The 27,242-nt window shown below is 33.4% G+C and overlaps 1 long non-coding RNA gene across 6 annotated transcripts in view; it reads left to right on the forward strand.

The window, feature by feature from the left end:
• The window catches only part of LOC133179781 (uncharacterized), a 124,384-nt gene that overhangs the window by 86,354 nt on the left and 10,788 nt on the right, over positions 1 to 27,242 (forward strand). For 3 of the 6 annotated variants that reach the window (XR_009720155.1, XR_009720153.1, XR_009720154.1), the window contains exons 2-8: positions 3,129 to 3,193; positions 18,050 to 18,114; positions 20,758 to 20,822; positions 22,489 to 22,553; positions 25,291 to 25,355; positions 25,473 to 25,585; positions 26,796 to 27,006. This is a non-coding gene — a long non-coding RNA (uncharacterized LOC133179781). The remainder of the gene's footprint in view (positions 1 to 3,128; positions 3,194 to 18,049; positions 18,115 to 20,757; positions 20,823 to 22,488; positions 22,554 to 25,290; positions 25,356 to 25,472; positions 25,586 to 26,795; positions 27,007 to 27,242) is intronic. The other 3 variants (XR_009720156.1, XR_009720157.1, XR_009720158.1) reach the window with 3 other exon arrangements.

Raw genomic sequence — 27,242 nt, forward strand, 5'->3', positions numbered from 1 at the left:
CGGTTGTTGAACTTCATCATTTTTGATACCAAATATTGCTGGTTTTGGTATGTCAAATGTCTGGATAATTCCATCAACAGTTTTCAAAGTAAGGAGTTTGTTGTGCAGAGAAATTGTACATATTTATATAAGAGATATGTTTAGTACATTGATTTTGATTTTTGATTAGTGACTGGGAAAATACCAGATGTTTGTGCAAAGTATTGCTTATTGGGTATGCAAATTAGTTGTACATTTGGAAGAGAGTCGATAAGTGTTTGGACTTTGTTTTGGATCATTTATGACAAAAATACTTGTTGGTATTCTTGATTTGTCAACTCCTGCATAAAGGGTTCATTTTATTTGTCCAGATAGCTCCTACATATCTAAACCTAAGGACATTTTTCCTGAATGTTTTTACATCATTGATATTCGTGGCACCTTTGTTTGGTATTTGGTCATTTATGAAAAAGATACAAACTGTTGAACATGTCAATTTGATGCAAAATATTACTTTTAGGGTACAACATTTCTGCAGATAATACCTCCTTCAGTTTTCTGCTAAAAGAAATCCCATGAAAGGGAATATAGGTTTCGAATTGTTCAAGTCTAATAAACATACAATAGAGATGCACATTGCACTTGGAGTTTGATTTTTGGTCATTGATAAGAAAGTACCAGTTGATTAATTTAGCCATTTAATGTCTTATATTACTAACAAGTGTACTTCAAGTTGATTTTTCCAGATAACTCCTTCAACAGTTTTAAAGATATCATTATACGCCCGTCTTTAGACGGGACGTATTATGTTATGGCGTTCATGTCCGTCCGTCCGTCCATCTGTCCGTCCGTCCGTCTGTTAGCTTTTATCGTGTCCGGCTCATAACTTTAATACTATTAGGCTTAGGATTATCAAATTTTGTCAGATGATACTTCTTGGGTACAAGGTGTGTCGCACATTGAAAGTAGGTCGCTCTGACCTTTGATTAAGATGCTACATGTATGGCCAAATATGGAAAAATCCTGTCCGGCTCATAACTAGAAAACTATAAGACTTAGAATCATCAAACTTGGTCAATTTATGCATCTTAGGTAGAAGGTGTGTCGCGACCTATTTCAAGGTCACTGTGACCTTTAATTTAAGTGAAATTTTTAAAAAAATGTTTTTTTTTCTATTAGATTACACAATCCCAAAAAATGCAAGAGTGTTGCAGTATCTCTGATCAAGCAGGTGTTATCTATATCTCTTGGGAACTGGGCAAAAAGAATCAGCTGTGTTGGATTAAATAGTTGGCTAGCCAAACTTTTAAAATGAATTTGGTGAAAAGTAATTAAAACTTATTTGATATTGTATAACAAATTATAATTTAAATAATATAATTAATATAATTATTATATAATATAATTAAAACTAATTATACTCGGGATTGCAGCTTAAAACCAGTCTGACATTAAATCTTAAAAAAAATCAAGTATTTAAAAAAAGATGTTTTTAATTATGGTAGATAGTCCCTACAAATCTAAGAGTAAATTGCAGGAACCTTATTAAGAATGTTGCATCAAGATTACACAAGTTTTTTGTTTCTTTTTATAAATCTTTGTAACAAATTTAAAAAAAAAACTTTGTTTTCAAATTTAATTTCAGAATGACATAAATATGCATTTTCAGATAGTGTGTATAGATTCATTCATCCATTGGGATTAATGAGTGGACATGCATCCATGCAGTTAAAGATTAATTAATGAGTTCAGTGTAGGGAGGCTAGCTGTCTCAATCATTTCTGTTAGATGATCTCTGATCAAGCAGCTGTTATCTGTATCCTTTGGGAATTAGACAGAAGAACTGCTGGTCAGTTTATAGCATATGTCATTTGATGGCCAGCCTTTTATTTTAATATGAATTTGATATAGATTAAGTTGTTAAGACTAAATTGATATTGTTTAATATGATATTTTTATGCAAACTTCACAGGTGTATTCTTTGTGACAAGGCCTTCCTTTGGATACCAACAAATTTGACCTTTTGACCTTGACCTTGGAGTTTGACCTACTTTTGAAAAACTTTAACCTTGGCCATAACTTTTGAACAGTTGGTGCTTAGGGTTTCAAACTTCACATGTGTATTCCTTGTGACAAGACCTTCCTTTGGATTTCAACCACTTTGACCCTTTGACCTTGACCTAGGAGTTTGACCTACTTTTGAAAAACTTTAACCTGGGCTGTAACTTTTGAATGGTTGATGCTAGGGCTTTCATACTTCACATATGTAATCCTTGTGACAAGACCTTCTTTGGATACCAACCACTTTGAACCTTTGACCTTGACCTAGGACTTTGACCTACTTTTGAAAAACTTTAACCTTGGCCATTATACTTTTGAATGGTTGGTGCTAGGGCTTTCATACATCACATATGTAATCCTTGTGACAAGACCTTCTTTGGATACCAACCACTTTGACCCTTTGACCTTGACCTAGGACTTTGACCTACTTTTGAAAAACTTTAACCTTAACCATTGGTGCTAGGGCTTTCATACTTCACATATGTAATCCTTGTGAAAAGATCTTCCTTTGGATACTAACCACTTTGACCTTGACCTTGACGTTTGACTTTTATCTAAAAAACTTTAACCTAAGCCATAACTTTTTAACAGTTGTTTCTAGGTCTTTCAAATTTCACAGGTGTATTCCTCGAGACAAGATCTTTCTTAGGGTATCAACATTTTTTCTTATCTTTTGGCCTGGATTTTGACTTGCATTTGAAGAAACTTTAACCTTCGCCATAAGCTGCCATACGGGGGCATCAGTGTTTCACAAACACATCTTGTTATTTAATATTTTGAAAATATCAACTAATTCAGAGCATCATGTCTCACAAATCTGGAAGCTGGGGGGGGGGGGTGCAGATGGACATTTGTCAAGCTCTAACACAACCAGTTGAGGATCTATATCAATGTAATATTTGTTATAATTAATAGCCTACACCACAGGAGATGTATAAACAATTATTAAAAGGAATGGAAAAATCATTGAAATCCTTGCATCAAGGTTGACATGATTTTCTTGCACTCTAAACTGTTTATGAGAATTGAACAATATTTGACGGGCGTATCATGCTGTGGCGGGGCACTTAATTTTTTTTATTTTGCAGATCAAAGAAATGTTCATCAGAGATGAATATGATGCTTCGACTTTGATTTTTGATCATCTATAAAGGTACCAGTTGTTAAAATTATCACATCATTATTATGCAAAATATTGCATACTGGGTTCATCATTTATTTGGCTAACTTCTCCAACAGTTTTTACAATGAGAAGTTTTTGGTTTGCAGTTCAATAGAACATACATTAAGTATTTGTGTAGTACTTGGCTTTAGATTTCTGGTCATCTATGGTTCAAATAGCAGTTATTAAACTTCGGTCATTTTTATGCAAAATATGAGAGAGAACATTTGTTTGGATACATCTTGCTAAATTATTGAAAATAAGAAATTAACATTTTGCAGGTAAATTGTACATTACATATATTAAGGGTCCACTGTATAATTTTGAATTCTGATGTTTGATGGGGGAAAATAGCAGAGGTTGAACATGTTCTATCTTCCAGAGTACTCCTACAATTGGGGATCAATTATCTATCCCTGAAAAATGAACTTGGTACCTAAATTTTGAGTTTTGATCACTTAGGAGAGGTATATTAGCAGATGAACTGGGTGAATTTTATGGAAAGTATTGATTACAGTTCTCATCATTTATCCAGTTTTCCTCTCTTGTAGTATTCAGGATAAAGACTTTTTTTGCAGGTTAATTGTACATACAAAGATATACAAGATAGTTGAGTTTTGATTTCAGATCATTTATAGGGAAAATAGCAGTTGTTGAACTTAGTCATTTGTATGTATAATGTAGCTTTTACATCGTTTTTAGCTCACCTGAGCTCAAAATTCAAGTGAGCTTTTCTGATCACATTTTGTATGTAGCCCGTCTGTCCATCCCTCCCTCTGTCTGTAAACTTTCACATTTTCGACTTCTTCTCTAGAACCACTGGGCCAATTTCAACCAAACTTGCTACAAAGCATCCTTGGGTGAAGGGGGTTAAAGTTTGTCCAAATGAAAGGCCATGCCCTCTTTCAAGGGGAGATAATTAAGAATTAGTGAAAAATAAATAGCACCTTTTAAAAATCTTCTTCTCAAGAACCACAGGGCCAGGAAAGATAAAACTCATGTGGAAACATCCTCAGGTAGTGAAGATTCAAGTTTGTTCAAATCATGACCCCCAGGGTAGGGCGGGACCACAACAATGAAGGATCCAAGTTTCATATATATATATATATATATATATAGGAAAAATCTTAAAAAATCTTCTTCTCTAGAACAGCAAAGCCAAAATGAGTCATATTTATATGGAAGCATCCTCAGGTAGTGTAGATTCAAATTTGTTCAAATCATGACCCCCGGGGGTAGGATGGGGCCACAATGGAGGATCAAAGTTACATAGAAATATATAGGAAAAATCTTTAAAAATTTTCTCAAGAACAGCAAAGCCCTTATTGGTCATATTTATATGGAAGCATCCTTAGGCAGTGAAGATTCAAGTTTGTTCACATCATGACCCCTCGGAGTGGGGTGGGTCCACAATGGAGGATTAAAGTTTTACATAGAAATATATAGGAAAAATTTTAAAAATCTTGTCAGGAACAACAAAGCCCTGATTGGTCATATTTATGTGGAAGCATCCTTATTGTGTAGATTCTATTTTGTTCAAAAAATGAACCCCGGGGGAAGGGTGGGGCCCACAATGGAGGGTCAAAGTCTTACATAGAAATATATGGGAAAATATCTTCTGAAGAAGAACTGCAAAGCTATGATTATTCATTGTAATACGGAATCATCCTCAGGTAGTGTAAATTCAAGTTTGTTAAAATGATAACCCCCCGGGGATAGGGTTGGGCCACAATGGGGGATCGAAAATTTTACATAGAACATATAGGAGAATATCTTCTTCTCAAGAACAGAAAATCATGTTTAGCATTTTGATATGGAAGCATCCTCAGGTAGTGTAGATTCAATTTTGTTCAAATGATGACCCCCTGGGGGAGGGTGGAGCCACAGTGGGGGATTGAAAGTTACATAAGAACATATAGAAAAAAGAAATGCTTCTCAAGAACAGAAAAGCTATGTTTAGTCATATTGATATGGAAGCATCCTCAGGTAGTGTAGATTTAAGTTTGTTCAAATGATGACCCATGGGATAGGGAGGAGCCACAATGGGAGATCAAATTTTTACAAAGGAATATATGGGAAAATTAAAAAAAAAAATCTCAAGTACAACAAAGCCATTTGTTATATTGACATGGAAGCATGTAGTTTGATACTTGGTACTTGGATTTAGACTTTGATCAATTATGGTTATTGTTATTGTTAAGTTATTGAACTTCAGTCATTTTTGTGCTGCAGAATATAAGAGAGTACAACATTGTTTGGATACATCTTGCTACATGTAAATTGTTGAAAATAAGAAATTAATATTTTGCAGGTAAATTATATATATACATGTATTAAGGATCTACTGAGTACTCTGATTTTGAATTTTGATGTTTGATGGGGGAAAATAGCAGAGGTTGAACATGTTCTATCTTCCAGAGTACTCCTAGTGTTTGTCATGTTCATCTTCTGTCCTTCCATCCTCCTGTCCTTCTGTTTGTCCTTCCATCGTGCTTTGCATTTAGGTCAGTTCAAAGCTCATTTTCAAAGAAATTATCTAAGATATTTTAATCAAACTTCATATGCTGATGGATATTGATGAATGCTATGGAACTGCATCAACATTTTTTGACCTTGACCTTTCCTTTGACCTTGACCTCACTTTTCCTAAAGTAGTGTTTAGCTTATTTTTAAAGATACCATTGAAGGTATTTTATATCTGATACATACTGATGAAAGCTGTTCAACTGCATCAACATTTTTTGACCTTGACCTTTCCTTTGACCTTGACCTCACTTTTCTTAAATTAGTGTGAAGTAGTTTTAAAGAAACCATTCAGGACAGTGTTTTCAAACTTCTTATGCTGATATATCCTGATAGGAGATATTCAAATGCATCAACATTTTTTTTTTACCTTTCCTTTGACCTTGACCTCACTTTTCTTAAATTAGTGTTTAGCTCAGTTTTAAAGAAACCATTCAGGATAGTGTTATCAAACTTCATATGCTGAAACATACTGATGAGAGCTATTCAACTGCATCCACATTTTTTTACCTTGACCTTTCTTTTGACCTTGACATCATTTTTTCTTAAATAAGTGTTTAGCTCAGTTTTAAAGAAACCATTCAAGATATTTCAAACTTCATATCCTAATACATAGTAATGAGAGCTATTCAACTGCATCATCATTTTTTGACCTTGACCTTTCCTTTCACTTTGACCTTACTTTTCTCAAATTAGTGTTTAGCTCAGTTTTAAAGAAACCATTCAGGATAGTATTATCAAACTTCGTATGCTAATACATACTGATGAGAGCTATTCAACTGCATCAAATTTGTTTTACCTTGACCTCACTTTTCTTAAATTTGCATTTTGCTTAATTTTAAAGAAACCATTTAAAATATATTTATGTACGCTTATGACTTATACATAATTTGTTGATAATTTATTATCTATATCCAACTTTTAGAAGATTTCAATTTTAAAGAAACTTCAAGATATTCTCATCAGATTTCATACACTAATACAAATTTTCAAGTTGCATTACTGATATACCCTCAGCAGGGCATTCATGTCCTATGGACATATTTCTAGTTTTTTTGCAGATTGATTGTACATACACCAATGATGTACAAGATAGTTGAGTTTTGATTTCAGATCATTTATAGGGAATATAGCAGTTGTTGAACTTAGTCACTTGTATGTATAATGTAGGTTTACATCATTTTTCAGGATAAGCACTCTAACAGTTTTCAAAATCAGAAGATGTTGTTTGTTTTGCAGATGAGGTTATTAACTTTCATTAAAGATGTGCATGGTGCTCTGATTTTGAATTTAGATCATTTTTGGGAAATGAACGGTTGTTGAACTTTATCAGTTTCGATGCCAAATATTGCTTAATTTGGCATATCATATGTCTGGATAATCCCATCAACAGTTTTCAAAGTAAGGAGTTTGTTGTGCAGAGAAATTGTACATATTTATATAAGAGATATGTTTAGTACATTGATTTTGATTTTTGATTAGTGGCTGGGAAAATACCAGATGTTTGTGCAAAATATTTCTTATAGGGTATTGCATCCTACAGTTTTTGAGATAGGATTTTTTTATGGTGCAAATCAGTTGTACATTTGGAAGAGAGTTGATAAGTGTTTGGACTTTGTTTTGGATCACTTATGACAAATATACTAGTTGTTGGTATTTTTTATTTTTATGTTAACTCTTGCATAAAGGGTTCATTTTATTTGTCCAGGAAGCTCCTACATATCTAAACCTAAGGACTTTCTTCCTGAATGTTTTTACATCATTGATATTCATGGCACCTTGCTTTGGTTTTTGGTCATTTATGAAAAAGATACAAACTGTTGAACAGTGATTGGGAAAGGCTTGCGCCACGTGCCATAGTCACATTGAAGTGAAAATTTGCACATTAAGTAAACCATTGGTGGCGCCAAGGTGCGCATTCAAATTTTAGCGATGTTAGTTGGAAATATTTCGCATACGACTTTCTGGTTTGTTTTACTTCCGTTTTAAATACAGTCATTTTAATACTGTACAACAAATCTCATTGGTTAAAACCCAGCAAAAACTGCTTCCTGTTACATGAAGCGCTTTATATAGGACAACAAAGTACATTACCTCACTCATTTCCAATGTTCAATTGAAATTTCGACGTTATTGATCCAAAATACAAGAAAAATATATTGTTTGCGGGTTCCTTTAAACAATGTTAAATGTGCTACACAGTATACCTGAAAAGTAAAATTTGGTTAAGGAAGAAACGTGTTCATTTTCGTATTTGACGTTTGTCATTTTGTTTTTTTTAGGTCACCTGAGTCACTCAGGTGACCTATTGCTATCCGTTTTTGTCCGTCGGCGTGCGTCGTCCGTCGTCCATCGTGCGTTGACATTTGAACATTTTCAGCTTCTTCTCTGAAACCGCTCAACCAATTTCAACCAATTTTAGCATATAGCATCTATGGGTGAAGGGGAACAAAAATTATGAATTTCATGGTCCCTGCCCCCCTGAAACCTGAGGGGTGGGGCTAAAACCACCAAAATTAATGCAATCTTTAAAAATCTTCTTCTTTACTCCTGGACATCAAGCAGTCAAACTGTTGGCATGATTGTAATAAGCATTAAGCCCTCTACCAAAATTGTGAAATTCATGGCCCCAGGGTCAGGGGTTCTGGTGCTAGGGCGGGGCTATATATATCATATAGTGAAAGTGCATTATTTCTTTGAAAATCTTCTTCTCTACTCCTGGGTATTATTGAAACAAATTGAATACATAGTTATGATAAGCAAGGGTGACTCTACCAAAATTGTGAAATTCAAGGCCCCAGGGTCAGGGGTTCTAGTGTAGGGTGGGGCTATATAGATCATATAGTGAAAGTGCATTATTTCTTTGAAAATCTTCTTCTCTACTCCTGGATATTATTGAAACAAATTGAATACATAGTTATGATAAGCAAGGGTGACTCTACCAAAATTGTGAAATTCATGGCCCCAGGGTCAGGGGTTCTAGTGCTAGGGTGGGGATATATAGATCATATAGTGAAAGTGCATTATTTCTTTGAAAATCTTCTTCTCTACTCCTGGGTATTATTGAAACAAATTGAATACATAGTCATGATAAGCAAGGGTGACTACCAAAATTATGAAATTCATGGCCCCAGGGTCAGGGGTTCTAGTGCTAGGGTGGGGATATATAGATCATAATGTGAAAGTGGATTATTTCTTTGAAAATCTTCTTCTCTGCTCCTGGGTATTATTGAGACAAATTGAATACATAGTTATGATATGCAAGGGTGATTCTACCAAAATTATGAAATTCAAGGCCCCAGGGTCAGGGGTTCTGGTGCTAGGGTTTGGCACTACTGGACCTATTATCCCCTGATATTCTGATTTTTCTCTGAAAATCTCTGTCAACCTTTGTACTTTCACTGTACATTACTGTACTTACCTCTGTACTTCACAGTACATAACAGTACAACACTGTACAGAAGCACAGCATTTCACAGCACCTCCCTGTACTTCACAGTACACTTCCTCTGTACATCACTGTACCCCACAATACTCCACAGTACGCAGCCACTGCTTACCACTGTACGTCACAGATATTAGCTGTACAGATAACTGATCTTCACAGTACATTGCTGTTATTCCCTGAACCCTCATACTGTACATCACAGTACATCAAAGCATTCTACAGTTTATTCAGTAAATACCAATGTACAACCAATTTTACTCTGTCCTACTCTGAAAAGCTTTGTATCCTAGGAAATTTATTTCATATTTTAAAAAAAATCTTATTTTATTTCATGGTTCCTTTTGAATACATGTATTTCTGAGAGATTGATTTTCAAAATGGATAGAGCGCCCTTGATTCTAGATATAACTGAAAATGTTTTATTTAAATGTTCTATTTTCTTTTTAATTCTTTTGTCCAAGTATTTTAAATGAGTTTCCATTTAACATCTGAGAAATGAGTAAACGGACATTTTAAAGAATTAAAGAGTTTTACAATTCTTTTAAATTTATAGTTAATTAATTATATTAATCTGTTCCCCACATAGTATTGCATGTTTTTAATTCTACATAATTGTGTACACTGAAAAGCTGATTAAAGCCAATGTTATGATTTAGATTTCTGATTTTCAATTTATTCAACTTTTCATTTTCCTTGAATTATCTTACTCAGCGTACATCTACTGATAATTTTCTCTTTATATTCATATTATGAAAACAACTAGAAGTAATTAATCGTACTGATAACCCCCCCCCCCAACCCCCCAACCCCATTTTTCTCGACAAAATGAGAGAAATTAATGAAAATGTACCGTCTTTACTGCAATATGTCGATAATTATTGACCTTAAGTTATATTGCCGGTATTGAACTCCAGAACAGTGCTGATTATCTTGGTTTGTGATGATAAACGTAATAAAATATAAATAATTTTATTAATAACATAGTTGCCGATTAATTCGATATAAAATACAAGGTATTAATCTTGCGAATCAAGTTTTAACTTAAGTGAATGTATGGAACCGTTGCTTTTTATCTCTTTCCAAGTTCAACCTTTAAATCAATCAATACAGGCCCGTAGGAAGCAATTTCACATTGAGGGGGCACAACCATACATTTTCAGTGGGGGGGGGCACTATGAACTACCAAAATTCCTTGACAAGCTAAAAAAAGGTCATCAGACATTATTATTGAGTGGACACAAGCATCTAGCAGCTATGTTTTCTATAGTATTGTATATATCGGCAAAATTATTGGGGGGGGGGGGGGCACGCCCCCGTGCCCCCCGGTTCCCACGGCCATGTAATAAATTTAATTCAAGAATTAATTATCATTTTATTCTATTCAATACAATGGGTACGTATATCCGTATACATGTAGCTTGCTTTATTTCCTTTTACCATTGATTAGAAAAACATGTTTTTAAATATTTCTCAACAAGACAAGCGCCTCTGAATTTTTTTCTCTATGTACAATTTGGTTTAAAATTAAGGAGTAATTGTACATGTAATTTAAAATATCCCTGCTAACCGCTTTTGAGGATTTCTGGTATCCTCAGACAGATTTCTGAAATGGGTAAGAATAATGATCGTATGACATTTGTTACAGCTGATGTTGAAACACACCTCCCGCCAACCCCAACCCCTCTTTCCACCCCCATCCTTTACGAAAAAACACTGTCTAGACACTTGGTATCAATACTTCATAATAAACGAGGTCCTTACTAAACTTCCTTGCTGATCGAAAATAGATCGTGAATTTTTAAATACTATATCAAACAATTGTGTCCTAATTAGGCTCTAAACCATTACATATAAGAAAACCTTTAAACGCTTAAAATATGAATAGAATTCCCCGAATTACATAAAAAACCTAAATACCTGGTATGCATCAAAGGGATCCAATTTTATGTGTCGTTTTACTTTAAATTTCTTTGACCACTTGGCACAAACGTATTTATCATAGCGTTTTGTCTCAGTTTCATATCTCAATCACTGGCCCAAACAATAATCAGCGCAAAGTTTTACCATCATCTCTCTCTCTCTCTCTCTCTCTCTCATGTACATATAAAGACAGTGGCTGTGACATCAGTGTAAAAATAAAGTTTTACATGTATATGCAGTGCGTATAATTCCGACTGAAATTTGATTTTTTTTTTATTTCTTCTGAACTTTTTGCATGTGATTTATTTTCAAATTATGAATTTATTGAATTATTTAAATAATAATTGCAAGTTCACACAATGTACCTCATGAACATAAGAACAAGGTGTGTATTTAAACTATACTCATGAAAAAAAGACTTAATTAGACTCGGTTACACCACCCTTTTTGTTGCTTGATATTGCCCACCCAAACTAAAAATGTATGGACATTCCCTGTCAAACCAAGTAAACAGGACTTTCGCGGGACTGTACTTGTTTTATTTTATTAAAGTTTATATTCACACTTAAAGTTCGTTTTCTTTTAATATATGTTTATAGATCTATAATTAATGTAGTTCGGACGACATCACAATAACTTATTATTGTGCGTTCTGTAACTTTTCAGTCCTGTAAAATGCGCATCGCACACTAAGCCGATCTACCAGAAAACAGGGGGGAGGGATGCTAAAATAATTTTCTTTTTTCCCTTAAATGAGTTTCACATTATCAGAAATCATTTCTTTTTATATATTTATCTATTGTGAAGGAAAGTGATAGATTATAAATATTTCAATTGATAATGTGTTCAATGGCTCAAACTTGTGTCCTTAACCTCGCTGTGGCCGTAATATTGCGTAACTTACTTCCTGTGAACTCCGGCGAGTGCCTTTCTGTATAATGCAGTGACACCTATTGTCTTAGTGTCTCGCTACCGTACACACTCGGATCACCTCAGTCGATTCTATCTACACACAGAGTAACATCACAGACTTTCCGATTGTTTGTTTGATAATTCCGGTATTCAACAGACTCGAAACATTTCGTAATTAGTATTACTGAAAATGAAACTTGTTTATATACATAAAAAAAAGATTCCGACTGGACTTTGAAACATCAATTAAATTTTTTATAAAAGTTTTGGTGTAAACCTTTATGAAATTAAAACTATTAATAACCCTAATAATTGAAATAATTAGGAACGTTTTATCATGTTATAAAAAGAAAATATACAAATGTTACATATCATGCCATAAAATAAAATGAATTCTTCTCTACATTTTAGTATAAAATATAGTATACACTATTTAATTCACCTTATTTAGATTAGCGTACAAAATGTGCGCACATTAATACGACTACAATATTTTGCTGTTAAATCAGGCGAGAAATTATAAATTAATGATACCGTATCTACTGAGAGGTCAGTCGCTCACACACACAGTAAAAAAATAATACATGATTGTCCGTGTGTCAAAGTTTTGAGAGATCTGAAAAGTTTTCACCTTAGTTAGTAATAAGACACTTGTTCATTATACTTCCCCGTCCATGTATTTTATTTTTCAATTAAATCAATAACAAAATGGCACATGCACTTAACGTTATGTATTTTTTTTTTATTATTATTATTTGTTATCTTCTTAATCTCGCTGGGCTTTACGCACGAATGAAAATGGACAACTAATTTTTTTTTCACACTTCCCGGTAATTGCTAGCTATTTTTTTTTTTTTTTTTGAAACAAATAAATAACTTACATGGTTTTTCTAAGATAGCCAGGTCTCTGAACTTCCATTATAACTTTTACATCATACGTGGAATCCTCAATAATCAAAATGTTATTTTTAATTCCGAAATCATTGATGGATTGTTCGAGTTGTCTGGAAGATGTCCTTGAATCTTCACGTTTTTTAGTCACATTTCTCTCCTCCTCTAGTTGAAGATTGTTAAGTGCGGAACACGATCTCGATTTTAATTTCATATATTGAATGCCAAGTGCGATCGTATGCTTTATACGGATCTGCACATAGATATATTATTCTCATCTGTTTGACCAATGAAGCATTTCTTTAATTGTGAATGCATTTTCTTCATGAATATGTATATAAATCGTAAATTATATTAGCTTACTAGGGTCATATTATTGATATTGATACATTTGGTTTGTACAGCTGATCATGAACTGATGAATAAATGAACCGAATTTTCATGCATATTGTTCGATTTTAAGGTATATGTCATAATATGTCCACCAGATTGATGTCAGACCCCCCTTTTTTCACCGTTGAACTGGGGTGCCGATGGGGACATTTTACTTTCAAAAATTCACTAAATGTAGTAATTATAAGATTTCAAAAATTAATTTTATTTTGTTATTCTCAACTCAAATTATGGGAAAAGAAACAAACAAAAATTCATCAAACACTTGATCTGTGGTTTGCATTTCTCGACTTACAATAACCCAAGAAAAATTATACTAAATATAGTATGTCAGCTTTTCAAATTTATCTTGGATATATTTTTCCTCTCCATATGGTCATGAAATAGACAATGATCAACTAATAGCAATGGCCTTAAATGTATATTTACAGACTCAAGGTGCTAAAAATGTGTTTGAAGCAACTAAAAAATAACTAATTAAAGAATATATTTAAAAAAAAAATATGCGAAATCAACCTTTAAAAAATGGAATAAATACAAATACAGCAAAATATCCTGAATAAATTTGAATTCACATTTCACGGCATTTGCAGCAAATCATAAATCAATTCATTGAATTATTTATTAATCAATCTTTCTTTTAAAATTTAATTATAAATATCAAGCTTAATGGAACCAGTTGGAGGGGGGGCGGGGTCCTTCCTTTCTTTTGGCTCGCTAAGGAATTCGAACAGTACGGTGTCCCTAAAACTGAAAAAAATTATCTGTTTGCCCCTGGCAGATCCGGTTGCCTATCTGATCTCTCTGTCTCACGGAGCTACATGTACAATTCTACTTTCCGTATAAGTATAATAACATTGTTAGTGAAACTAGGCTTTCCAATGCTCTAAGGGTATGCAAGGTGTATATTGTACATGAAACACATCTTAAAGTTTTTAAACACAAACTTATTTAACACTGGTTGATTACTCTTGCAATTAAATTGGCTTATCCCCCCCCTCTCTCTCTCTCTCTCTCTTTTACAGAGAGGTTCTGTATACTTTTATCTGAAGTGCAGTTAGTCTACTATTTACACAGCAAATAACACATCAGCTGCATGTTACTTTTTTCGTCCTAATTTAATATTATAATTATAATAATTATTATTAATATTAAAATTTCAAATAACTCCCTTAAGTTTGTTGTTTGTTTGCTATTATATTTGAAGACTTAGAGAAAGAGAAAAAAAATTACAATCCAAATGATAAATAAAAATAAATAGATAAATAAATAAATAAATAAATAAAGATATAATTTTTCATAAATAATCCAAATAATGAAAATATTCTGAAGTTTTTTTGATATCTAATTATTTGATTATGGATATCAAAATAAACGTCTCAATACGTATAATCTAAATCTGTGTTTGAATTTGCGTTTCTATTAATTCACAAATATCTTAAGTTTGAAGCTCTCAAGAAATTATAAATATATTGCTTCCTGTCGTTGTGTAACCACCCCTTGTTGAAATATCAGGACACTCAGTCTTGAAACCTTTTGTTTAAATCTCTGGCTACTGTCCGCTGTTTAATCCACCGTTTTCCTGTTTGGTATACATTTTCTGTTGAGTGTACACGTTAACCCACAACCATGATAAGCCACCCTACCCACTGAATCATTCTTTTCATTTTTTGATATTTTGTTTGTATTGACACAGTCAATTCAAACAATAATAAGGGTTTTTTTAGCACAAGCCGTGGTAAAAAATAATTAAATTGACAGGGTAAATTTATGAGTGAGAGGAAGAGAGACTTGATTTTTTTCATAAAAAATATTTTAAAAATATATAATATACTTAGTCTAATGTTTCAAAATTTTTCTTAACATGTAACTTTGCCTACCAAATCAGGTTGTTAACCGCATTATCGAACTATGAAAAATGACAATGTTACGTTAAAATTGTTCGATACTATGAATGATAATTATTATATATAATTTAATTGCTCAGTAAATTCAAAACTTTAAGACTAGAGGAATCATAATTATCAATTAAATGATCTTAAATATAATTTATAGGATTTATTTTTTACTTTTTATATATGGTGCTAGTGTGTGTTAAGTGTACTAACAGCACAAGAAATAAATATTTTATTCTCTTAAATCTAAAATACCAAAGGCTTCTGAACAATTAGAGAAGTAATAAGAGAAGAATAAAATTTAGGAAATTCAAAAGTTAAATTTCATTCATTTAATAAGTCTAAAATATTCGCAGTATGGTTCAGTGATGTACAGTGCCAAACTGGGATGCGTACATTGAACTTCAGTGATGTACAGTGCCAGTCTGGGACGCGTACAGTGAGCAACAGTAGAGTACTGTGCTGTACAGAAGTTGAGTACTGTACACGTCTGTGATGTACAGTACTGTACTGTGCAGACGTACAAGGACAGACAGTGGTGTACTGGGCCGTACAGAGGGGACGTACAGTAAAGTACAGGGATGTATAGAAAATAACAGTGGGTTTGTACTGTGATTTACTGGGGATTACAGTAGGCACAGGGATTTTGTACAGTGACTGTACAGTGTTTATACAGAGAAAAGCAGTACTTAAACAGTGGATAACAGAGTTTATCAGAGATTTTTCAGAATATCAGGGAATTTTAAGTCCAGTAGTGTGGGCTATATAGATCATATAGTGAAAAAGCATTATTTCTTTGAAAATCTTCTTCTCTACTCCTGGGTATTATTAAAACAAATTGAATACATAGTTATGATAAGCAAGGGTGACTCTACCAAAATTGTGAAATTCAAGGCCCCAAGGTCAGGGGTTCTGTTGCTAGGGCCGGGCTATATAGATCATATAGTGAAAGTGCATTATTTCTTTGAAAATCTTCTTCTCTACTCCTGGGTATTATTGAAACAAATTAAATACATAGTTATGATAAGCAAGAGTGATTCTACCAAAACTGTGAAATTCATGGCCCCAGGGTCAGGGGTTCTGTTGCTAGGTCGGGGCTCTATTTATTATATAGTGAAAATACATTAATTCTTCTTTTTCTGCTCCTGGGTATTATTTAAACAAACTAAGTATATAGTTATGATAAGCAAGGATGCCTCTTCCAAAATTATGAAATTCAAGGCCCCAGGGACAGGGATTCTGGTGCTAGGGCGGGGCTATATAGATCCTATAGTAAAGGTGAATTATTTCTTTTAAAATCTTCTTCTCTGCCCCTGGGTATTTTTTAAACAAACTATGTACATTGTTATGATACGCAAGGATACCTCTTCCAAAATTGTGAATTTCATTGCCCCAGGGTCAAGGGTTCTGGTGAAAAGAGGGGGGGGGGCTCTATTGATTATGTAGTGAAAAAGCAAAATTTCTTTTAAAATATTCTTTTCTGCTTCTGGTTAAAAAGCAAAGAAGCTAAGTGTATAGTTATGATGAGCAAGAGTGCTTTTTCCAGAGTAGTGAATTGCATGACCCCTGGGTCAGATGTGCTGGTTTAAGGGTGGGGCTCTGGATAATATAGTGAAAATGCATTAATTCTATTAAATAATCCTGTCTGCTCCTTAGTGTGAAGCAGATAAAGAAAGTGATAACTTATGATGAGCAAACTTCTGGTCCCATGGTCAGAGGCTCTGGCATTTCTTAGTGGGGGTGGGGGGGGGGGGGGTGGGGGCTCTATTGATAATTAAGTGAATCTGTAGTAAAAATGCATTATTTCTTCAAAAATCTTCTCTGCACCTGGGCATATCAGAGGCAAAAAGAGTAAAAGTTTTAATAAGCAAGGGTATTTTTACCAGATTTTTGAACATCTGGACTATTTGATCAAGTGTTCTGGTCCTTGCCTGGGCTCTTTTAATTTGTATTCTACTGAGAGGAGTTATTTTCCTTTGCCATTTACTTTTGATGATTAATCACTGTAAATAAAGTATTTGAAAGGTTAATAGAATAAGAGAATTATGCAAGATTTTTTATTGTATAATACAAAAAGTACTTTTATAGTTTAAATGATCAGTAGACTTGTAAGTAATAGATAAATAAAAATGGGACAAAAATAACTTGTTTTATTAAATGTTCATCAAAGACCAAGAGAGGCCAATGTAAGAGATCTCCACAAGGAATTAAAGTAGTACAGTAGTACTGATAGTTTGTTAATATACTGTATGGTGATAGTGATAAATTGGGAACAGATTTGAACCTAATTTATGAACTGTTTATGAATACTAAACTAATTATTTTGTTGATCCCGATCACCCTATTTTTCTTGCTTTTGGGCAACAAAGTTTCACCTTTCAGTTCATTTTATACTCTAGGGATCCTCTAAATTGTTGTATTATACGCAGGTGACCGTTAAGGCCCTTGGGCTTCTTGTTCTTAGAATATAGAGATGGCCCATTCATTTTCAAAATGGCCCATTAAATACTTTGACAGTTGTGCCATAGTCCCATTGACTTGATGGCCTTCCCAATCACTGGTTGAACATGTCAATTTGATGCAAAATATTACTTTAAGGGTACAACATTTCTGCAGACAATACCTTCTTCAGTTTTCTGCTAAAAGAAATCCCATCAAAGGGAATATAAGTATCTAATTGATCAAGTCTAATGAACATACAATAGAGATGCCAATATACCTGGAGTTTGATTTTTGGTCATTGATAGGAAAATACCAGTTGATAAATTTAGCCATTGAATGTGTTATATTGCTTACAAGTGTACATGATTTTTCCAGACAACTCCTTCAACAGTTTTAAAGATATCATTTATTTTTATTTTGCAGATCAAAGAAACGTACATCGGAAATGAATATGATGCTTCGAGTTTGATTTTTGATCATCTATAAAGGTACCAGTTGTTAAAATTAGTCACATCATTTTTATGCAAAATATTGCATACTGGGTTCAACATTTGTTCGGATAACTTCTGCACCAGTTTTTACAATAAGAAGTTTTTGGTTTGCAGATCAAAAGTACAAACATTAAGTATTTGCGTAGTACTTGGATTTAGATTACTGATCATTTATGGTTCAATTAGCAGTTATTGAACTTCAGTCATTTTTGTGCTGCAGAATATAAGAGAGTACAACATTTGTTTGGATACATCTTGCTAAATTGTTGAAAATAAGAAATTAATATTTTGCAGGTAATTTGTACATTACATGTATTAAGATAGTTGAGTTTTGATTTCAGATCATTTATAGGGAAAATAGCAGTTGTTGAACTTAGTCATTTGTATGTATAATGTAGCTTTTACATCGTTTTTTAGCTCACCTGAGCTGAAAGCTCAAGTGAGCTTTTTTGATCACCCGTTGTCCGTCGTTCGTCCGTCTGTCCGTCCGTCTGTAAACTTTTCACATTTTCGACTTCTTCTCAAGAACCACTGGGCCAATTTTAACCAAACTTGGTACAAAGCATCCTTGGGTGAAGGGGATTTTAAATTGTTAAAATGAAGGGCCAAGTCCCCTTCAAAGGGGAGATAATCAAGAAAATACAAAAATTTGGGGGGGGGGTCATTAAAAAATCTTCTCAAGAACCACTGGGCCAGAAAAGCTGAAACTTAGGTGGAAGCATCCTGGGGTAGTGTAGATTGTAAATTGTTCAAATCATGACCCCCGGGGGTAGGGGGTGGCCACAATAGGGAATCCAAGTTTTACATTGAAATATGTAGTAAAAATCTTTAAAAATCTTCTTCTCAAGAACCACTGGGCCAGAAAAGCTGAAACTTAGGTGGAAGCAGTCGGGGTAGTGTAGAGTGTAAATTGTTCAAATCATGACCCCCGGGGGTAGGGCGGGGCCACAATAGGGAATCCAAGTTTTACATTGAAATATGTAGTAAAAATCTTTAAAACTCTTCTTCTCAAGAACCACTGGGCCAGAAAAGCTGAAACTTATGTGGAAGCATCCTGGGGTAGTGTAGATTGTAAATTGTTCAAATCATGACCCCCGGGGGTAGGGCGGGGCCACAATAGGGAATCCAAGTTTTACATTGAAATATGTAGTAAAAATCTTTAAAAATCTTCTCAAGAACCACTGGGCCAGAAAAGCTGAAACTTATGTGGAAGCATCCTGGGGTAGTGTAGATTGTAAATTGTTCAAATCATGACCCCCGGGGGTAGGGCAGGGCCACAATAGGGAATCCAAGTTTTACATTGAAACATGTAGTAAAAATCTTTAAAAATCTTCTTCTCAAGAACCACTGGGCCAGAAAAGCTGAAACTTAGGTGGAAGCATCCTGGGGTAGTGTAGATTGTAAATTGTTCAAATCATGACCCCCAGGGGTAGGGCGGGGCCACAATAGGGAATCCAAGTTTTACATTGAAATATGTAGTAAAAATCTTTAAAACTCTTCTTCTCAAGAACCACTGGGCCAGAAAAGCTGAAACTTATGTGGTAGCATCCAGGGGTAGTGTAGATTCCAATTGTTTAAATTATGACCCCTGGGGGTAGGGCCGGGCCACAATAAGTACTACGGGGGGGGGGGAGGGGAATCAGGTGAAAAACAGCAAGGCCAAGATTACTCAGGTGAGCGCTGTGGCCCATGGACCTCTTGTCTGGATAAGCACTCTAACAGTTTTCAAAATCAGAAGATGTTTTTTGTTTTGTAGATGAGGTTATTAACTTTCATTAAATATGTGCATGGTGCTCTGATTTTGAATTTAGATCATTTTTGGGAAATGAACAGTTGTTGAACTTCATCAGTTTCGGTGCCAAATATTGCTTATTTTGGCATATCATATGTCTGGATAATCCCATCAACAGTTTTCAAAGTAAGGAGTTTGTTGTGCAGAGAAATTGTACATATTTATATAAGAGATATGTTTAGTACATTGATTTTGATTTTTAATTAGTGACTGGGAAAATACCAGATGTTTGTGCAGAATATTTCTTATAGGGTATTGCATCCTTCAGTTTTTGGGATAGGATTTTTCTATTGTGCAAATCAGTTGTACATTTGGAAGAGAGTTGATAAGTGTTTGGACTTTGTTTTGGATCACTTATGACAAATATACTAGTTGTTGGTATTCTTGATTTTTATGTCAACTCTTGCATAAAGGGTTCATTTTATTTGTCCAGGAAGCTCCTACATATCTAAACCTAAGGACTTTCTTCCTGAATGTTTTTACATCATTGATATTCATGGCACCTTGGTGTGGTTTTTGGTCATTTATGAAAAAGATACAAACTGTTGAACATGTCAGTTTGATGTAAAATATTACTTTAAGGGTACAACATTTCTGCAGACAATACCTTCTTCAGTTTTCTGCTAAAAGAAATCCATGAAAGGGGATATAGGTTTCTAATTGATCAAGTCTAATGAACATACAATAGAGATGCCAATATACCTGGAGTTTGATTTTTGGTCATTGATAGGAAAATACCAGTTGATAAATTTAGCCATTGAATGTGTTATATTGCTTACAAGTGTACATGATTTTTCCAGACAACTCCTTCAACAGTTTTAAAGATATCATTTATTTTTATTTTGCAGATCAAAGAAACGTACATCGGAAATGAATATGATGCTTCGAGTTTGATTTTTGATCATCTATAAAGGTACCAGTTGTTAAAATTAGTCACATCATTTTTATGCAAAATATTGCATACTGGGTTCAACATTTGTTCGGATAACTTCTGCACCAGTTTTTACAATAAGAAGTTTTTGGTTTGCAGATCAAAAGTACATACATTAAGTATTTGCGTAGTACTTAGATTTAGACTACTGATCATTTATGGTTCAATTAGCAGTTATTGAACTTCAGTCATTTTTGTGCTACAGAATATAAGAGAGTACAACATTTGTTTGGATACATCTTGCTAAATTGTTGAAAATAAGAAATTAATATTTTGCAGGTAATTTGTACATTACATGTATTAAGGATGTACTGAGTACTTTAATTTTGAATTTTGATGTGTGATGGGGTAAAATAGCAGTGGTTGAACATGTTCATTTTTCCAGAGTACTCCTACAATTGGGGATCAATTATCTATCCCTGAAAAACGAACTTGGTACCTAAATTTTGAGTTTTGATCATTTAGGAGAGGGATATTAGCAGATGAACTGGGTGAATTTCATGCAAAGTATTGATTACAGTGCTCATCATTTATCCAGTTCTCTTCTCTTACTGTGCTCAGGATAAGAGGGGGTTTTTTTTACAGATCAATAGTACATACACTAATGATGTACAAGATAGTTGAGTTTTGATTTCAGATCATTTATAGGGAAAATAGCAGTTGTTGAACTTAATCATTTGTATGTATAATGTAGCTTTTACATCGTTTTTCAGGATAAGCACTCTAACAGTTTTCAAAATCAGAAGATGTTTTTTGTTTTGTAGATGAGGTTATTAACTTTCATTAAATATGTGCATGGTGCTCTGATTTTGAATTTAGATCATTTTTGGGAAATGAACAGTTGTTGAACTTCATCAGTTTCGGTGCCAAATATTGCTTATTTTGGCATATCATATGTCTGGATAATCCCATCAACAGTTTTCAAAGTAAGGAGTTTGTTGTGCAGAGAAATTGTACATATTTATATAAGAGATATGTTTAGTACATTGATTTTGATTTTTAATTAGTGACTGGGAAAATACCAGATGTTTGTGCAGAATATTTCTTATAGGGTATTGCATCCTTCAGTTTTTGGGATAGGATTTTTCTATTGTGCAAATCAGTTGTACATTTGGAAGAGAGTTGATAAGTGTTTGGACTTTGTTTTGGATCACTTATGACAAATATACTAGTTGTTGGTATTCTTGATTTTTATGTCAACTCTTGCATAAAGGGTTCATTTTATTTGTCCAGGAAGCTCCTACATATCTAAACCTAAGGACTTTCTTCCTGAATGTTTTTACATCATTGATATTCATGGCACCTTGGTGTGGTTTTTGGTCATTTATGAAAAAGATACAAACTGTTGAACATGTCAGTTTGATGTAAAATATTACTTTAAGGGTACAACATTTCTGCAGACAATACCTTCTTCAGTTTTCTGCTAAAAGAAATCCATGAAAGGGGATATAGGTTTCTAATTGATCAAGTCTAATGAACATACAATAGAGATGCCAATATACCTGGAGTTTGATTTTTGGTCATTGATAGGAAAATACCAGTTGATAAATTTAGCCATTGAATGTGTTATATTGCTTACAAGTGTACATGATTTTTCCAGACAACTCCTTCAACAGTTTTAAAGATATCATTTATTTTTATTTTGCAGATCAAAGAAACGTACATCGGAAATGAATATGATGCTTCGAGTTTGATTTTTGATCATCTATAAAGGTACCAGTTGTTAAAATTAGTCACGTCATTTTTATGCAAAATATTGCATACTGGGTTTATCATTTGCTCGGATAACTTCTGCACCAGTTTTTACAATAAGAAGTTTTTGGTTTGCAGATCAAAAGTACAAACATTAAGTATTTGCGTAGTACTTGGATTTAGACTACTTATCATTTATGGTTCAATTAGCAGTTATTGAACTTCAGTCATTTTTGTGCTGCAGAATATAAGAGAGTACAACATTTGTTTGGATACATCTTGCTAAATTGTTGAAAATAAGAAATTAATATTTTGCAGGTAAATTGTACATTACATGTATTAAGGATGTACTGAATACTTTAATTTTGAATTTTGATGTGTGATGGGGTAAAATAGCAGTGGTTGAACATGTTCATTTTTCCAGAGTACTCCTACAATTGGGGATCAATAATCTATCCCTGAAAAATGAACTTGGTATCTAAATTTTGAGTTTTGATCATTTAGGAGAGGGATATTAGCAGATGAACTGGGTGAATTTTATGCAAAGTATTGATTACTGTGCTCATCATTTATCCAGTTCTCTTCTCTTTTTGTGTTCAGGATAAGAGGGTTTTTTTTTTTTTACAGATCAATAGTACATACACTAATGATGTACAAGATAGTTGAGTTTTGATTTCAGATCATTTATAGGGAAAATAGCAGTTGTTGAACTTAGTCATTTGTATGTATAATGTAGCTTTACATCTTTTTTCAGGATAAGCACTCTAACAGTTTTGAGAATCAAAAGATGTTGTTTGTTTTGCAGATGATGTTATAAACTTTCATTAAAGATGTGCATGGTGCTCTGATTTTGAATTAAGATCATTTTTGGGAAATGAACAGTTGTTGAACTTCATCAGTTTCGGTGCCAAATATTGCTTATTTTGGCATATCATATGTCTGGATAATCCCATCAACGGTTTTGAACGTAAGGAGTTTGTTGTGCAGAGAAGTTGTACATATTTATACGAGGGTTGTTCCAAAAGTTCGTTGACTTCTTGCATCTTTTTTATTTACCGTCATATTATATCCAAATTTGGTAGAAATATTTTTACAATTAATTCAAATGATTTGCATTAAAGATTTTTAAAATATCTCGATTTATTTTAAACTTATTAGGAGTTAAAAACTACGAAAATTGGTTCGCGGAGCAAGTCAAAATTTTGTTATTACAAACAATACACTAATTAATGTCTGTAGTCATATCATCTGTGAAATGGCTCGAAATCAAAATAAATCTAGAGGATCAAATTAAGAATTGTTACATCGTTCCATATTCCAAATTATGACTTAATAGTTTCCTTCATGGAAAAGAAATCAATTTCTGAAGATAGGTAATCCTCATTGAAAAAAGGCAAAAATGTGACGATGTAGAACGTCACGGAGCAGCAGTTTACAACACAATTTTCAGTTGAACTCTGGAAAACGTCAGAATAAAATATGAATAGGTTGTAGAAAGCATGAAATGTCTCAAAAGCTGGTCATGCATATGTGTGTGTAAATGGCCTGGGCGGTGTTTGAATGATATAAACTCTGTGTCAGACGAAGACGATCTGTGAGAAAACGGATTATCTGTAAAGAATCAACCCAAAAACGTTCAGTTAGTAAGGTCTTGGAAAGAGAAAAGCGTTTCATGGTTGCTGGTCTTGTGAAAGCATAGTTAAGCGATAAAAAAGAAAATAATAACAATCAAAATGATGCTATTGGAACAATTGTTTACAAAATGAATTTCAATTGATAGACACACGTTTTAAATTAGCAGATATTGGACCAGACTGTGTGAAATGTACAGGGAGAATATTTTGAGAACCCCATGACGTTATATTTTTGACGTTATATTGTTGTTTAGTTTGTTCCGGGGTTATCAAACGTTGATTTTAAAATAAAGTGAATTGATTTCTATTAAATCGAATGGAATGAAACTTCACACATCAATAAAATAAATATTTTTACATGTGATAATGTGCTTATATTAAATTTCTTGAAAGTAGTATAATGAGGATTGACATCGTCCACGAACTTTTCGAACAACCCTCGTATAAGAGATATGTTTAGTACATTGATTTTGATTTTTGATTAGTGACTAGGAAAATACCAGATGTTTGTGCAAAATATTTCTTATAGGGTATTGCATCCTACAGTTTTTGGGATAGGATTTTTTATTGTGAAAATCAGTTGTACATTTGGAAGAGAGTTGATAAGTGTTTGGACTCTGTTTTGAATCATTTATGACAAATATACTAGTTGTTGGTATTCTTGATTTTTATGTCAACTCTTGCATAAAGGGTTCATTTTTTTGTCCAGGAAGCTCCTACATATCTAAATCTAAGGACTTTTTTCCTGAATATTTTTACATCATTGATATTCATGGCACATTGGTTTGGTTTTTGGTCATTTATGAAAAAGATACAAACTGCTGAACATGTCAATTTGATGCAAAATATTATGTTAAGGGTACAACATTTCTGCAGACAATACCTTCTTCAGTTTTCTGCTAAAAGAAATCCCATGAAAGGGAATATGGGTTTCTAATTGATCAAGTCTAATGAACATAGACCAGATATGCCAATATACTTGGCGTTTGATTTTGGTCATTGATAAGAAAATACCAGTTGATAAATTTAGCCATTTAATATGTTATATTGCTTACAAGTGTACATGAATTTTCCAGACAACTCCTTCAACAGTTTTAAAGTTATCATTTATTTTTATTTTGCAGATCAAAGAAATGTACATCGGAAATGAATATGATTCTTCGACTTCGATTTTTGATCATCTATAAAGGTACCAGTTGTTAAAATTAGTCACCTCATTTTTCTGCAAATTATTGCATACTGGGTTCATCATTTGTTCGGATAACTTCTGCACCAGTTTTTACAATAAGAAGTTTTTGGTTTGCAGATCAAAAGTACATACATTAAGTATTTGCGCAGTACTTGGATTTAGACTACTGATCATTTATGCTTCAAATAGCAGTTATTGAACTTCAGTCATTTTTGTGCAGCAGAATATAAGTGAGTACAACATTTGTTTGGATACATCTTGCTAAATTGTTGAAAATAAGAAATTAATATTTTGCAGGTAAATTGTACATTACATGTATTAAGGATGTACTGAATACTTTAATTTTGAATTTTAATGTGTGATGGGGGAAAATAGCAGTGGTTGAACATGTTCATTTTTCCAGAGTACTCTTACAATTGGGGATCAATTATCTATCCCTGAAAAATGAACTTGGTATCTAAATTTTGAGTTTTGATCATTTAGGAGAGGGATATTAGCAGATGAACTGGGTGAATTTTATGCAAAATATTGATTACAGTGCTCATCATTTATCCAGTTCTCTTCTCTTTTTGTGTTCAGGATAAGGGTTTTTTTTTTTTTTTTTACAGATCAATAGTACATACACTAATGATGTACAAGATAGTTGAGTTTTGATTTCAGATCAACTATAGGGAAAATAGCAGTTGTTGAACTTAGTCATTTGTATGTATAATGTAGCTTTTACATCTTTTTTCAGGATAAGCACTCTAACAGTTTTCAAAATCAGAAGATGTTTGTTTTGCAGATGAGGTTATAAACTTTCATTAAAGATGTGCATGGTGCTCTGATTTTGAATTTAGATCATTTTTGGGAAATGAACGGTTGTTGAACTTCATCAGTTTCGGTGCCAAATATTGCTTATTTTGGCATATCATATGTCTGGATAATCCCATCAACAGTTTTGAAAGTAAGGAGTTTGTTGTGCAGAGAAGTTGTACATGTTTATGTAAGAGATATGTTTAGTACATTGATATTGATTTTTGATTAGTGACTGGGAAAATACCAGATGTTTGTGCAAAATATTTCTTATAGGATATTGCATCCTACAGTTTTTGGGATAGGATTTTTTTAATGTGCAAATCAGTTGTACATTTGGAAGAGAGTTGATGAGTGTTTGGACTTTGTTTTGGATCACTTATGACAAATGGGTACATACCTCTAATTATTTTTAGAATCGGTAGGAGAAGAAAGTAGTGCAGAAAAAATTACAAGTTCTTTAATTTGCAGACCTGAATAAAAAAAACTGTGATAAGGTATTAAACTGAGCCTCATACTTGTTGATAAGGAGTATGTTCCCTTGCAAAAAAGCTTGGCAGATGTAATTTATCAAGAAGATCAGCAGAATTATTTTTGTGTATTATAACACCAGTGAGAAGTCTTGAAATCCCCTTTCATTTTCAGAGGTTAACGCAGACAGACGCATTTTGCCGGAAAACAAATCTGACATGCCACCTCGAGATTTTAACCAAGGAAAGACAACTTGATGTGCTTTGATTTGAGGGGTCACTCAATGCTGAACGAAAATTAGGGACATTGCTATGTGAATAAGCATTAACATTGCCACCTATGGGAAAACAATTAGTGGGCTGTACCCAATATGTGAAGCCTATTGGTAAGAGAAAATTCTCATAGATCTTTACTTTGTTTTGTTTACTATCACTTCCAATTGTTTATATTTATGAAAGAAGCAAATTTTAATTTGTTTATACATATTTTGAAACAAATCGATTTGTTAATACCCACTCCCTCCCCCCCCCCCTTTAGGAACATGCAGCTTATGCTCATATCTCCCATTGTGTACACATGTAGCATGTAAATTAAATGTATCAATTTTATACAATTTAGTAA

Source organism: Saccostrea echinata, unplaced genomic scaffold (genome assembly GCF_033153115.1).
Source record: "Saccostrea echinata isolate AGI-Se365-2 ecotype Australia unplaced genomic scaffold, CSIRO_AGI_Sech_v1 ptg000005l, whole genome shotgun sequence".
Taxonomy (NCBI): domain Eukaryota; kingdom Metazoa; phylum Mollusca; class Bivalvia; order Ostreida; family Ostreidae; genus Saccostrea; species Saccostrea echinata.